General features: G+C 37.0%; 1 pseudogene; it reads right to left on the reverse strand.

Annotated features, from left to right (window-relative positions):
* Positions 1 to 9,679: 9,679 nt before the first annotated feature.
* LOC109504775 (zinc transporter 8-like) lies at positions 9,680 to 11,750 on the reverse strand (annotated as a pseudogene).
* Positions 11,751 to 12,007: the final 257 nt, after the last annotated feature.

Consider the following 12,007-nt stretch of genomic DNA (forward strand, 5'->3'; position numbering starts at 1 on the left):
TACGATATCAGTATCATACCATATCGATCCGGCATCGGCACGCCGTCCGATACTGATACTGCAAACTTTGGTCTCGACCATCCGCATCAGTGAATAATCTGTTTCTCTACTCACATACCCTTCTTTAGTGATTGGTTCGGTCTCACTATGGCAGTTTTGGTCACTTGGCTTAGCCCATTCATCAGCCCTGGCAAAGTTAAAAATTTGAGTTTTGCTACCGTACCTAAAGGATATTTTGATTTTTTTTTATTTATTTCTGATCAATAAATTAAATATAAATTATTCAAATTTTAGCTCAATAGAGTATTCACGACTGATGTGATAAATATTTTAAAAATTAATATTATTTTATATAATAATTAAATTAATTTTTTTTTAAAAAAAAATTTTTCTGGACCATCAGAAAGAGAAATTATTGCATACACCAATGCAAATGAATCGGGACAAATCCCGAAATATATGCACGGTGGAGAGCGTGCAATCGGTAATTGGTGAAATACAAGGGCCGCAAGGCATGTTATCCACCGTGGGATTTGTGCGGTCCAATTGCACCTGGTGCATGCAATACGGAGGACATCAAAAGGGGTGAATGTGGAGGAACCGTGGGCAGCGGGGTTTGGGGGGCGAGGGCGGTTGCAATGATACAGAGAAGCTACCAGGCGTCAAGAGGGGGAGTGGTTACAGTAGTGATGCGAAGAAGCGATGGGCCACGAAGGGATGGGGTTGGGGGGTGTGGCACGGAGAAGCCATGAATCATGGCGGATGCGAGAGGGTGGGGGGCACATGGAGGTGGTTGTGGTGGCTCGAAGAGGCCAGAGGAGGAGGGGTGAGTAGGGTCGGGAGTGGGTGCAAAGCAACCACGGCCATCAGAGGTGGGGTGGGGAGGGTGCAAAGCAGTCGTAGGCACAAAGCAACCGCGACTGCCAAAGGTGGTGGCAAGGGGGGGTTAAGGGGAGCGCAAAGTGGCGGCGGACACTCGAGAGGGGTGGCGTGGAATCGAAGGTGGAGGAGGCGTAGGCTGCTGAGGGGGTTGGTGGTGCACGGGGAGACACGTGCAGAGGAGCGAAGGAGGCTCGGAGGGTCGGGTGGTGGCGTGAAGGAGGCTCGAGGGGCCAGATGGTGGCGTGAAGGAGCTGTAGGTGGCGCCAGAGACTAAAGAGGTGGAGGAGCTGTAGAGGTCAGGGAGGGGAGTGCGAAGGAGCTGTAGGTGGCGCCATAGGCCGGAGAGGTGGGGGAGTTGGGCATGGTGAAGCTGCGGATAGAAAAAAAAATAACAATGATAATAAAAAAAAAAAATTTAAAAAATAATAAAATATATAAAAAAAAGTTAATAGGTAACATCATCAATATTTTTTATAATAAAATATTATAAAAGGACATCATAATAAATTTCTAAAAATTTAGGTGAGTATAACCGGTGAATTTGGTCAGTTTGGTCAGTGTCATTAAATAACCGCAGAACAGCCATAAAATATAAATTCAAGTTAGTCAAGGCTGAGCCTAGAAAGGGTTCAACGAGGGTATAATTGAAAAAAAAAAATGAAGAAAAATATATGCAAAACAAGTGAAAAGGGGACATATGGGAAATGTCATTCAGAGGAATTTAATTCAGGGATTAACTTGAGATAGTGATTACCGGGAAAAAAAGTTGAAGGGAAAAAAGGGACTTAAAACTGAGTGTGGATTTGTTGCTTCACATAAATTGCAGAAAAGAGCAGCATGATCCATTCTTTCTCCGTCTCTTTTTCTTCAAGAAAATGGAGGAGCCATGCTGCACCAAACTTCGCTAAGGAAATGAAGGAAAACGCAGAGTAACCTGCCCTAAAGATACGAGTTTTCGAACCTCAGAAAATGTTTCTCTCAAATGTTTGATGTAGATAATTCTTTCATCATTCTTTAATAAAATAACTAGTGCCACTTCCATCAGTATTTTACAAAAAAAAAAAAAAGTACACAACGTGAAGAATTTCACACCAGACATGAGTTGGCGACAAGCTAACAGAGAATAGGTGGGTCTTGTTAGTATCACATGTGATTCAAGCCACTCAGACCACGTTCTCAATGCTACCTCAAGTCCAAGTGCCAGCTCAATTTGCTCGAAATTTTTATCTTTGCCTTCAAATGAACCATGCCTACTTACAACGTAACAGCAATAAGGTTTATGGATGGAGATCTATGATATTAGTAGATATGCAACATACAGTATTGAAGTTTTCATCCAAAAAAATAAATAAATAAAATGGCATACAGTATTGAAGTGGTAATGAAAAGAAGGAAAAATAGTTATTATTATGAATCCTACTGGGGAGTGCAATTATTCTAGCACATGAGCACCGGATTCCATTGACTTGTCCTATTGTCTGTTGATGCATGTATAATTGGGTGAGAACTGATTTTTTGAATATACCATCTCAATTTTTATTTTGGTGTTGCATTTATAGATTTAATTATAGATAAAATACTTATCAGGATTTCTTCAGGCAATGAAAAATTCTTATTCTTATCCAACGAGGACTTGAGTTTTAGACCTCTATATATATTTTTCTAACCTATGATAAAGACAAATGTTAGAGATTGGCGTGTCAAATTTGCAAGCTCATATAGTAGGAGGTATGTTTCAGGATTCAAGTTTTATTTTCATATTTTTCATCTTCTTTCTTTTTTTTTCTTTTTTTTTTCTTTTTTTTTTGTGGAAGAAGGAAGCAAAAAAAAAGGCTCCAGCTTGTTTTATTAGAGAAGAATATTTGCAAGGGGATATATAATTTCTCCATAGTTACAGTCAATCGATGGATTATCTTCCATAGTAAAAAGCCAAACCCAAAATTACCCTTGATTTATAGACTTGTTGAATATTGTGCAACATATCGGTGGTTTATACAATTATTTTGTAGTTCTAATTATTGAATTTGGGAGTAGGTGTGAAGTAGTAGTTGTTGTTGTTATATTGGTGCAGAATGAGGAGAAAAAAAACACGACTGTCTTTGAAATGCACAGCCATGGACCTCAGCTGAGAGCAGATTGAGATGCCAGTTCATGTGGATGACAAGTGCATGACTACATGCTAATATCTTGGTATTTTTTTATCATAAATATGTATGCTTTTTTCTTTAATGCAAATATTGAGATTTCCTTGTTTAATAAAAGTTTGGGATGCTAATTGGGTTAAAGAGGTAGAAAATGGCAAAATTCATCAGATAGAATACTATATAAATAGTAAATTTAAAGATAAATTTTGTTTCTGAAGATATATAGCATGACTACTAAGGAAGTGGAATTTTTGGTGTAATTAATGAATGTTCTAGCCTATCTACAGTATATGCATGCTCATATTTTTTATTTTGTTTTTTTTTTCTCTTCTTTTTCTTTGTTTTTTTTTTGTTTGCTTTTTTCTTTTAACAAAAGGTGGAATCGCAACCCTTTTTTTATAAAGATTAAAAGGAAATGCATGCATGATTATGTGCACCAATTCTTACAAAAATTTCAGTTTAATCCCTGGCTTTTTCCACGGAAGATAGGCGTTGAATACAATTACGTCAGCATTTGTCCACTGCTTTGCATGCTTTTCAATTGAATGAGCCCGGACGATTCTATCCGATGTTCGATGGATTACTGGATCATCACCATTTGACTCCAGCAGCAATGGTGACCAATAAAGTCAATTGATGCATTGAATTCCTGAAATTTTTTAAACCAGCCCATTCAATAAAAATAACTTACTTAAAACATAATTAAGATTTATTGAGGTTGACCTGTGTAGGAACCCGACCCATGGAATTTTTTTTTTTTTTTTTGTACGACTGTTAGAGCATGCCTAAAAAAAATTTGGAACCTCATATGGCTGGCACCGAAAAAAGTACTCATTGCAATGGTGACATCATGCCAAATCTATAATAAATTAATAAAATTTTTTATATTTTACCAATTATCATATATTTTATTAATTTTTATATATAATATCTTACGATATCTTTTGGTATTTCATCCATACTCGACTGCTTATTGATTTGTTATAGCGGTGACGTGGTATCACCATTGCAACGAAAATTTACTCGGAGTCTAGGGCTTGCTAGACTTCATGAAAAACCCTAGAAATAAATCTATAAATGGCTCCTAAATCTTTCCACAGTGCATCGGCTCTCATCTCTGATTTTCGGCTGGCACAACCATCAGTTTTCTTCCTGATTTTCGTGGAGTGGCTCGGAGGACCACCGTCGAATCATCGCCCCTATTTCAAACACTTTTCTTTTTTTTTTTTTATTGATGCCGACCGCCGTTGGCTATGGCTATTACCGAGTTCACTACTTCACCTTCGCTGGATGTCACTGTGGTGGCTAGCCCCGGCCTTCCCTTTGCTGTGCTTTAAGAGGGAGAGAGAGGAAGAGGACGATCAGGAAAAGAAGAGTTTACTTCTTCTCTCTCTCTTCTCTACCTTTCTCTCTTCTCTCTCTAAATTGATCAAGAAACTTGTGGACGAGGGGATTTGGGGGCACTTGCAAAAGACCCTAGTGTACCCCAATGGAAGTCGATGCTCATGAATCTCAAGTTAATCCTAGTAGAAGGTCTTAGACCAATATTGATATGACTACCCTTGTATTGATCTCCCCCGGCTTTTGTAGAATATCCATCCCTGGCAATGTTTGTCATATCAAGTTTGAACCATCTTAATTCTTGCTTCATGACCTACTGATTGAATCATCAAATTTGATCACCCAAACTCTATTTGGACACGTGTCTTTTCTTTCTCATAATCTTTACACTACAATCATAATCACTTTACGATTTCTTTTGATTATGAGTGCCGGTTATATTTGGATATGATTAACTGAACAAGAAGTTGTGGAGCAAGAGAATTGATGTTCAAATCCCTAAATCTTTATAATTAATTAATCATATATTAAATATAGTCAAGAAATTAGGATTTAAAGCAATTCAGGTATTAGAGCTTTATAAAAAAATAGAAATTTAATGATTATTTATTTTTCTTATGATGATGGTTCGTCGAGGATATATTGAAATTATGTCATTGAGTGGACATAAAGTCCTGGATTGGTAAATTTTATTACAGAATTTATCATCAATGGAGATAAAAATTTTCAGACATTGATTATCTATTTATATAAAAATTATTTTGTACATCAGCGATTTTGATCAATGTATTTCTGATAGTGATAAGTTATATACTTAGTTGTTGAGTATATATTTATGACTTGTATAATATTATATATTACATATCACCGATCTTGATTTGGATGGATTTTGATAATCATGTCTACTAAAATATTTTACAAAAAAGATGTAATCATGAATTTTAATACCTAACTAGTGGTAATGGAATTATATGATTGAACAAGGGATTGTGGTACTCTTAGCTAATTGATGCTTTCTTACGGGCTTGAAACGCGACCACGATAGTTCAGAGTCAAGCATTTATGGTGTTCTGACCTAGTCACTTTATTGTTACCTTTCTATGGACTTGAAACATGACTGTAGTAGTTTAAGATTGAGCACTTATGGTCCTTTGGACTAACCATATTTTTCTATGGACTTGAAACATGACTATGATGGTTCAGAGTTGAGCTTTTGTGATCCTTTAGATTAGCTATTTTCTTGAAGCCTCTCATGGATTTGAAACGTGGCTGTGGTAGTCCACAGGACTGGTTACTTTGTTATCCTATTATGAGTGATTGTGGTAATCCGCATGACTAACCATTTTTGTTGCTTACCCATGGACTTGAGATGTGACTGTGGTAGTTAAAAGCCGAGCATCTTAATATGATCGAATCTGATGTATGTTAGTTTGAGACAATTGTACAATGTGGCTTATTGCATAAAAAGACATATTTGCTATATATATTTTATAAATTATGGTATCTTTTGGTATGGATTTATATGAGTAACAATAATGATTAATTTTTTTTTATTATTATTATATTGATATTGGTACATGAGAATTCTTACTGGGCTATAAATTAAGCATGCTCTCCTTCTTTCTCTTGTCTATTTTTTGAGTTACAGGATCCTTGTGCTTTGCTAAGATAGAACATCAGTAGTATCAGTTGAAAGATCGAGTTTTATAAGTTGTACAAGGTTTGAAATTTGTTAATATAAAAGATTTCTTATGAATTAAGATCAATGATATGCGTGGGATGTTGAGACAGTAATGAATTTTAGGTCTTGCATATTCTTTAGAGCTTACAATTGGGAGTGTGTGGCCATTGTATATCTGATCTGAATGTTAGATTGAGGATGTGGCAACCTAAATGCAAAGAATTTTTAAAAAACCCTTTTTACAGACAGATAACAATGAAAATGGATGGATAGAGTAGTCTTGTCATGCCCCGAACCCAATGTTCGAATTGGATATATGATGGCCGCAGTACTTCTTAGAACAAGATTTTAAAGAATATATCAGACCTATAAGATCATTCCATTGCTCAAACTCCAAATCAAATCCATCCGAAACTATCCTATAACTCTAAAAAAAAAAAAGAAAAAAAGAAAGAAGGTTTGTTAACCTTAATAGCCTAGTAAGAATTTTCTCACACTCACATCAGTATGAATATAAAATATCTTTTAACAAATGTATATATAATCGATAAAAAAGTAATAAAATTCATACATCATTAATTTGATAAGTGAATAATATCATTACGTACAATATTATTAAATATATCATATATCATAAGAGCTACCGCTATCAAAGCTTTAAACTTAGTTTCTGATTGGTCTGTTCTTATGAAAGACAAACATCTACCTAATTTTTCTTTGATGATGGCTAGGCTTCAATCTTGTTGTCTCCAACCTTTATCTGGAAGTCTACTTTAATCTTATTGTTTCATCATTTCTCCTGCTGGCTGCCCTGACGAGACTGTAAAGAAGATTTTAGATTGGGTGATGATAAATGATCCTTATTAAAACAAATACTGCATCTTCTAAGTCTTTTTTTTTTTCGCTCGTCTTTTACTTTTGACCCTTCTTTGGAGGCAATGAAGATGGGTAATCTGATTTGGTTGGTTGATATATCCATTGGCTGCACTTTTTGTCTCTTTGCGCTCTATTACAGGGTTTAGTTGTGTGAGGACTCAAGCTTGTACATTTGTTATTACATTTAAATCCTTATAAAGTACCATTCTTTCTTTCTTTATACAGATTTTCAAGTGAATAATGATAGGTGACTCTTGTGCTATGTGCACAATAGTCTCCTTTTTAAATTAAGAACAAAAAGAAATAATTGCTTTGCATGATATGAAACTTCTGATGCTTATATTTCCCAACGCGTCTTTCCTGCTCTATGGAGCTAGTTGCTTTTGCCAACTTGTAGAGATTTCAACCGAAGCTGTTGGTTTGATCATTGTATATCATTGCCAATGGTTATCTGTTGCTAATGTAGTTTTTTGACAAACAATGGAGAACCGTGCATAAGCACAGTTGCTGATAGAGTTATATCTTGGTGGATGGTAAATTATAATGGTTGACTTCAGGCCGGAACTTTGTTCCAAAAAGTGTGCTTGTGATTTGATGGTTAGCTTGACAACAAGTGTCCGCTGAACATGTCTCTTCGGTGCAATGGATAGCACACATCAGTTTGAAGAAAGTTCGTGAATGTGGTATTGTTTTTGTGAGATAACGGGATTTTTGCTTCAATTTGTAACAAGCCGCTCAGTCCATGAAAACGAAGAATTGGCAGCAACGAAGGTGCAAAATTAAGATGGACATAGTGTGCATATTTTGGTTGAGAAAAATTGAGCTCTAGAATAGAAATAAAAATGAGTGACTCTCAATCTAATGGTTTGGTTAGAAAGAGTCTCATTTTCATTCAAATTCCAAATGGGAGAGAGAAGATATTAGAATGCTCCAATCTCTCATAAACCAATCCCAACTTCCCCAGTTTTCATAGGCTATTCTAATTTCAATTTCAATTACCAACCAAATGAGTTGGGGAACACAGTCATTTTGATTCTTATAGCAATGCATTCTAATTTTGATTCTAATTCCGATTTCCATCATAAACTAAATATGCTGGAGAATATTGCCATTTTGATTCCTATTGCAATCCAGTCCAATTTTGATTTATGTTCCAATCATGAGCCAAATGTGCCCATTGATTCTACCAAGGCCATGAGACCATAGGATTAAATTTGAAGGTTGAACATTCAAGTTGTAATAGCCATATTTAATGCTTGATGACATATACCACTTCTACACCCATGGCATGAGCAACGACATAAGTTTACAGGAGAAAAAACTGTATAATAGCATTTGGTTCCTTAGACATGACTTTCAATAACAGAGAATTTATTCTTTTCTAGCAATGCATATACATGACAGTGTACATAGAAGTCAAATTAGTAGACAGATAAAAATGCTTGCACAGTAATAGTTGTTTCTCATGGATTGCAGGCATATAAAAATGCAGAAGTTTAAGGAATGATTTCACCAAGCTCAACGATGAGAAGCCACCCCTCCTCACTATATGTCACTCAAGGGAGAGGCTAAGAAGCAAGAGATTAAGGATATGTTTGGTTCTTGATCGAAATTAAAATTGATTAGGATAAAAATTAGAATGGTTATTATTGTAGTTTTAATAATGTAGAGGACACCAATAGTCCCATATCGATTGGGAGTCAAGAGGGACTCGCGCTTATAAAGAGAAAAAAATTCTTCCACGTGAGGTATCTTTTAAGGGACAAAACCGTGAGGCCCATGGACCAAAGCGGACAGGTGAGTCCTTGTCCGCAACAATGGCATCCCAAAAAGGAGTCCACCTCGATTAACTGTGGAGCTTCTCGGACTGTACATATCAAAGTCCCCCTTGATTGGGGGGCTATGTTGTGGTTCTAATAATGTGGATCGATTGTGAGTCAAGAAGGACTCGCACTCATGGACCAGAACGGACAATATCTCACATGACGGACCGAGTCTTTGTTTGCAACAATTATAATTCTTGATGCATTTGGTTCGTAACTATAATAGATATTAGAATGGCCAATAGAACATCTATGAAAAATCAATTAAACAAAGGGATACCAGTAGAAAATCATTTTTTCAAAATAAGCCCGAGAATTGAATAGTGGAGGGAAAATTGGGATTTGATTTGGAGGTATTAGGGCATTTCCTTTCTTACCTAGAAATCCTATTCCCATTCTAGTACCCAATTCCTTCAAACCATTCTAGAATTTATCTAATCTCCTATTTGAATCCGAACTAATGGAGACCTTCAATTATCCTTTTTGCATATCAAACTTAACCACCTCCACCTTGTCCGCCCTGATCCAATAATGGTGTGCAAAAAATCTTGGAGCATTCCAAAGAATCAGGGCGAACTCTTATGACCCAATATGGTCAATGGGACCATTTTCTAGAAATCTTTATGTTTTGTAAAAGAAATCATGCTGTACGTAAATATGTTTCTGAGAACAAAGCATATCATTATTTTTGCTCTCATTTTAATCCTCAAAAAGTATATTTGTTGCATCCAATTCATATTTCAAAAATTAGGCCAGAGATTATTCTAATCTTGGTGCTAGGAGGCTAGGATAACACCTAAACTCTTAAATGGCAGTCTAAATTGAACTTATTTTTGATTTACTTTCTAGCCTTTTTTTCTTAATTACTATCTTTTAAGTGCTCATTTGGTGAGTAAACTTTCAAAATCAAGCTTTTGACAGCAAGACGTAAACATATATTTCAAACTTTAGATGGCTCAAACTTCTAGCGATACAAGAGGGGAGAAAAAGAAAAATGAAAACATCCCTGTTTATCAACCAAGCATAAACTGAGATGTCCCTATCTATTTAAATGTCTATGCCCATTTAGCAAGAAGAGACATTAAGCCTGCTCCTATAAGCAAGGAGATATTTATCCAAAATTGTAGCTTTCCCTTGCTTTGTACTCTTGGGTTCATAAAATCTTCAGCTAGAAGATCAACAAGAGCCATGTAGATTAAAATTCCTGCAGCTACTGAATTGAGACAGCCTTCAACGATTAGAGCAGTAGGACTATTCTCATTATAAACGGATGATATTCCAAAACCGATTGCTATTCCAACAGGAGTTGTGAGGGAGAAGAAGAGGATCATCGTTGCCATTGACTTGATTTTAAATTTTGCCTGCAGTATAAAATAGTTCATTGTCAGTTGTAAAGGTTTTAATTGAATGGTAATATAGGATACCATAATAAGTAGTACTAAATATATTTTTTTTATAGGCTCTTAAGTAAAATCATTGCATAAACTAAACCTCCAATGGAGAATTATTCTTGATGCATTACATGATCAAATGAAAGGCAAATGGTTAGGAAAAGGCATGGTAACTTAATAATTTTCAGTGCTCTGGGGAAGAAGAAAGAATACATATTTTAACTAAGGTGATGAATCTAACATGCAAGGTTAATGCAACTAAGCATTTGACAACTTCATCTATAAATTTAAATTTGAGTAAAAGAAGAAAAACAAAAAGCATGGGTGTAGCTAATATCAAATCTAGGGACCAGAATATTTGACCTAACAACTTCATAATTAATCCGCCATGTTTGAGCTCCACGAATTAACTCAACTAGCATGCTGCTGGGATATCCCCAGTTACTAAACCTTTACAATTGTTTAAAGCAAACTAGTAGAGATCTAGGACACATTTGATTGATTAATAAATGGGTTAAACCTAGTCCAGATAAGAATATCAGTGATCTACTTAATATAGCAGAAATCTCTAGTTTCTAAACAATAATTATTGGCCTGAAATCTTCTTGAAAATGGTTTGTTAGGTTTAAAAATCCAAATAAATCATACCTGAGCAATACATCCTCCAAGGCCCATGCCTTCAAAGAACTGATGAAAGCTTAAAGCAGCTACCAGGGGCCTTATGGTGGAGGGACTATCTGATGCACCCAGCGATATCCCAATTATCACCGAATGGACCACGATCCCCAACTCCAATACCTACACCACATGCATCCAATCCTTGTAAGTTACCTTTATAGTGACAATAGAAAATCCTTCCTAAAAAAATTGAATCTGAAAGGTAATACAATGATATAGTTTCAACAAATCAGTAAAAACGATACAAAAAAAAATGGTCTAAGAAATAGTTGATTAAAAAATAACTAGAAAGATTAAAAGAAAAAACTTAAAAAGAAAACACACCTGGGAGATGACGCGATAGCGCACGAGCTTCTCAGAGACATGGACGGTGGGCCCATGAGGATGCCCGTGGGTGGCGTGGACGTGGACCACATCTCCCGCAGGCCCACCCATCACCGCATCCCCTTCGTTATTGTCATTGCCCACCGACCCGCGGACCGAATAAAATAGCTCGTCGCCAGAGTGTCCACCATCAGCGTCCCGAGGGCACCAAGCATCGCCCCGAAACCGGCAAAGGGAAAATTCCCCCAGGGGTTATCATCGAGGCACGGCGAGGTCAGGTTTTCGAAAGCGTCCGGAAGTATGTGGATGAATCCCGTGGCGAGTATGACGCCCGCGGCGAAGGCTTTGATCACGAAGAAGATATCGTTCTCCAGACTGAGAGCGGGGATGGATTTGCTCAAGATCGGGAGGCAGACGCCAATGGTGCCGCTGACCAGGATGGAGAAGAACGCCGCGATTTTGAGCGGCGGGGCTTTGGATTTGTTCCGGTCCTCCTCGTCGGGGGAGCAGTCGCCGTCTCCGGCGACGGTGAAAATAGGCAAGAGGAGGAGGGAGAGGAAGAAGAGAAGGGCTAGGGGTCTTATCATCGACTGGAATTCGGAGAGAAGAAGTGAGGAGGGTGGAGAAGTTGGAATGAAGAGTGGCGGATTTTATAGGAGAGAAGCAGGAAATTATATTTACCAAAAAAGGTATGAGATTATTATTTGGAAATATCTCTGGAACGAGCACATCCTAGCGGTTCGGGCCGGGAGAACACGCCGCGTAGTAGCGATGAAGGGGGGGCACGCTAAACTTATGAACCATTTTTTGAATGGAACTGATATCGTAGTACATCATCTTTTAATCTACACCCTCCCTACCTCTTTT

Source organism: Elaeis guineensis, chromosome 5 (assembly GCF_000442705.2).
Source record: "Elaeis guineensis isolate ETL-2024a chromosome 5, EG11, whole genome shotgun sequence".
In the NCBI taxonomy this organism is placed as follows: Eukaryota; Viridiplantae; Streptophyta; class Magnoliopsida; order Arecales; family Arecaceae; genus Elaeis; species Elaeis guineensis.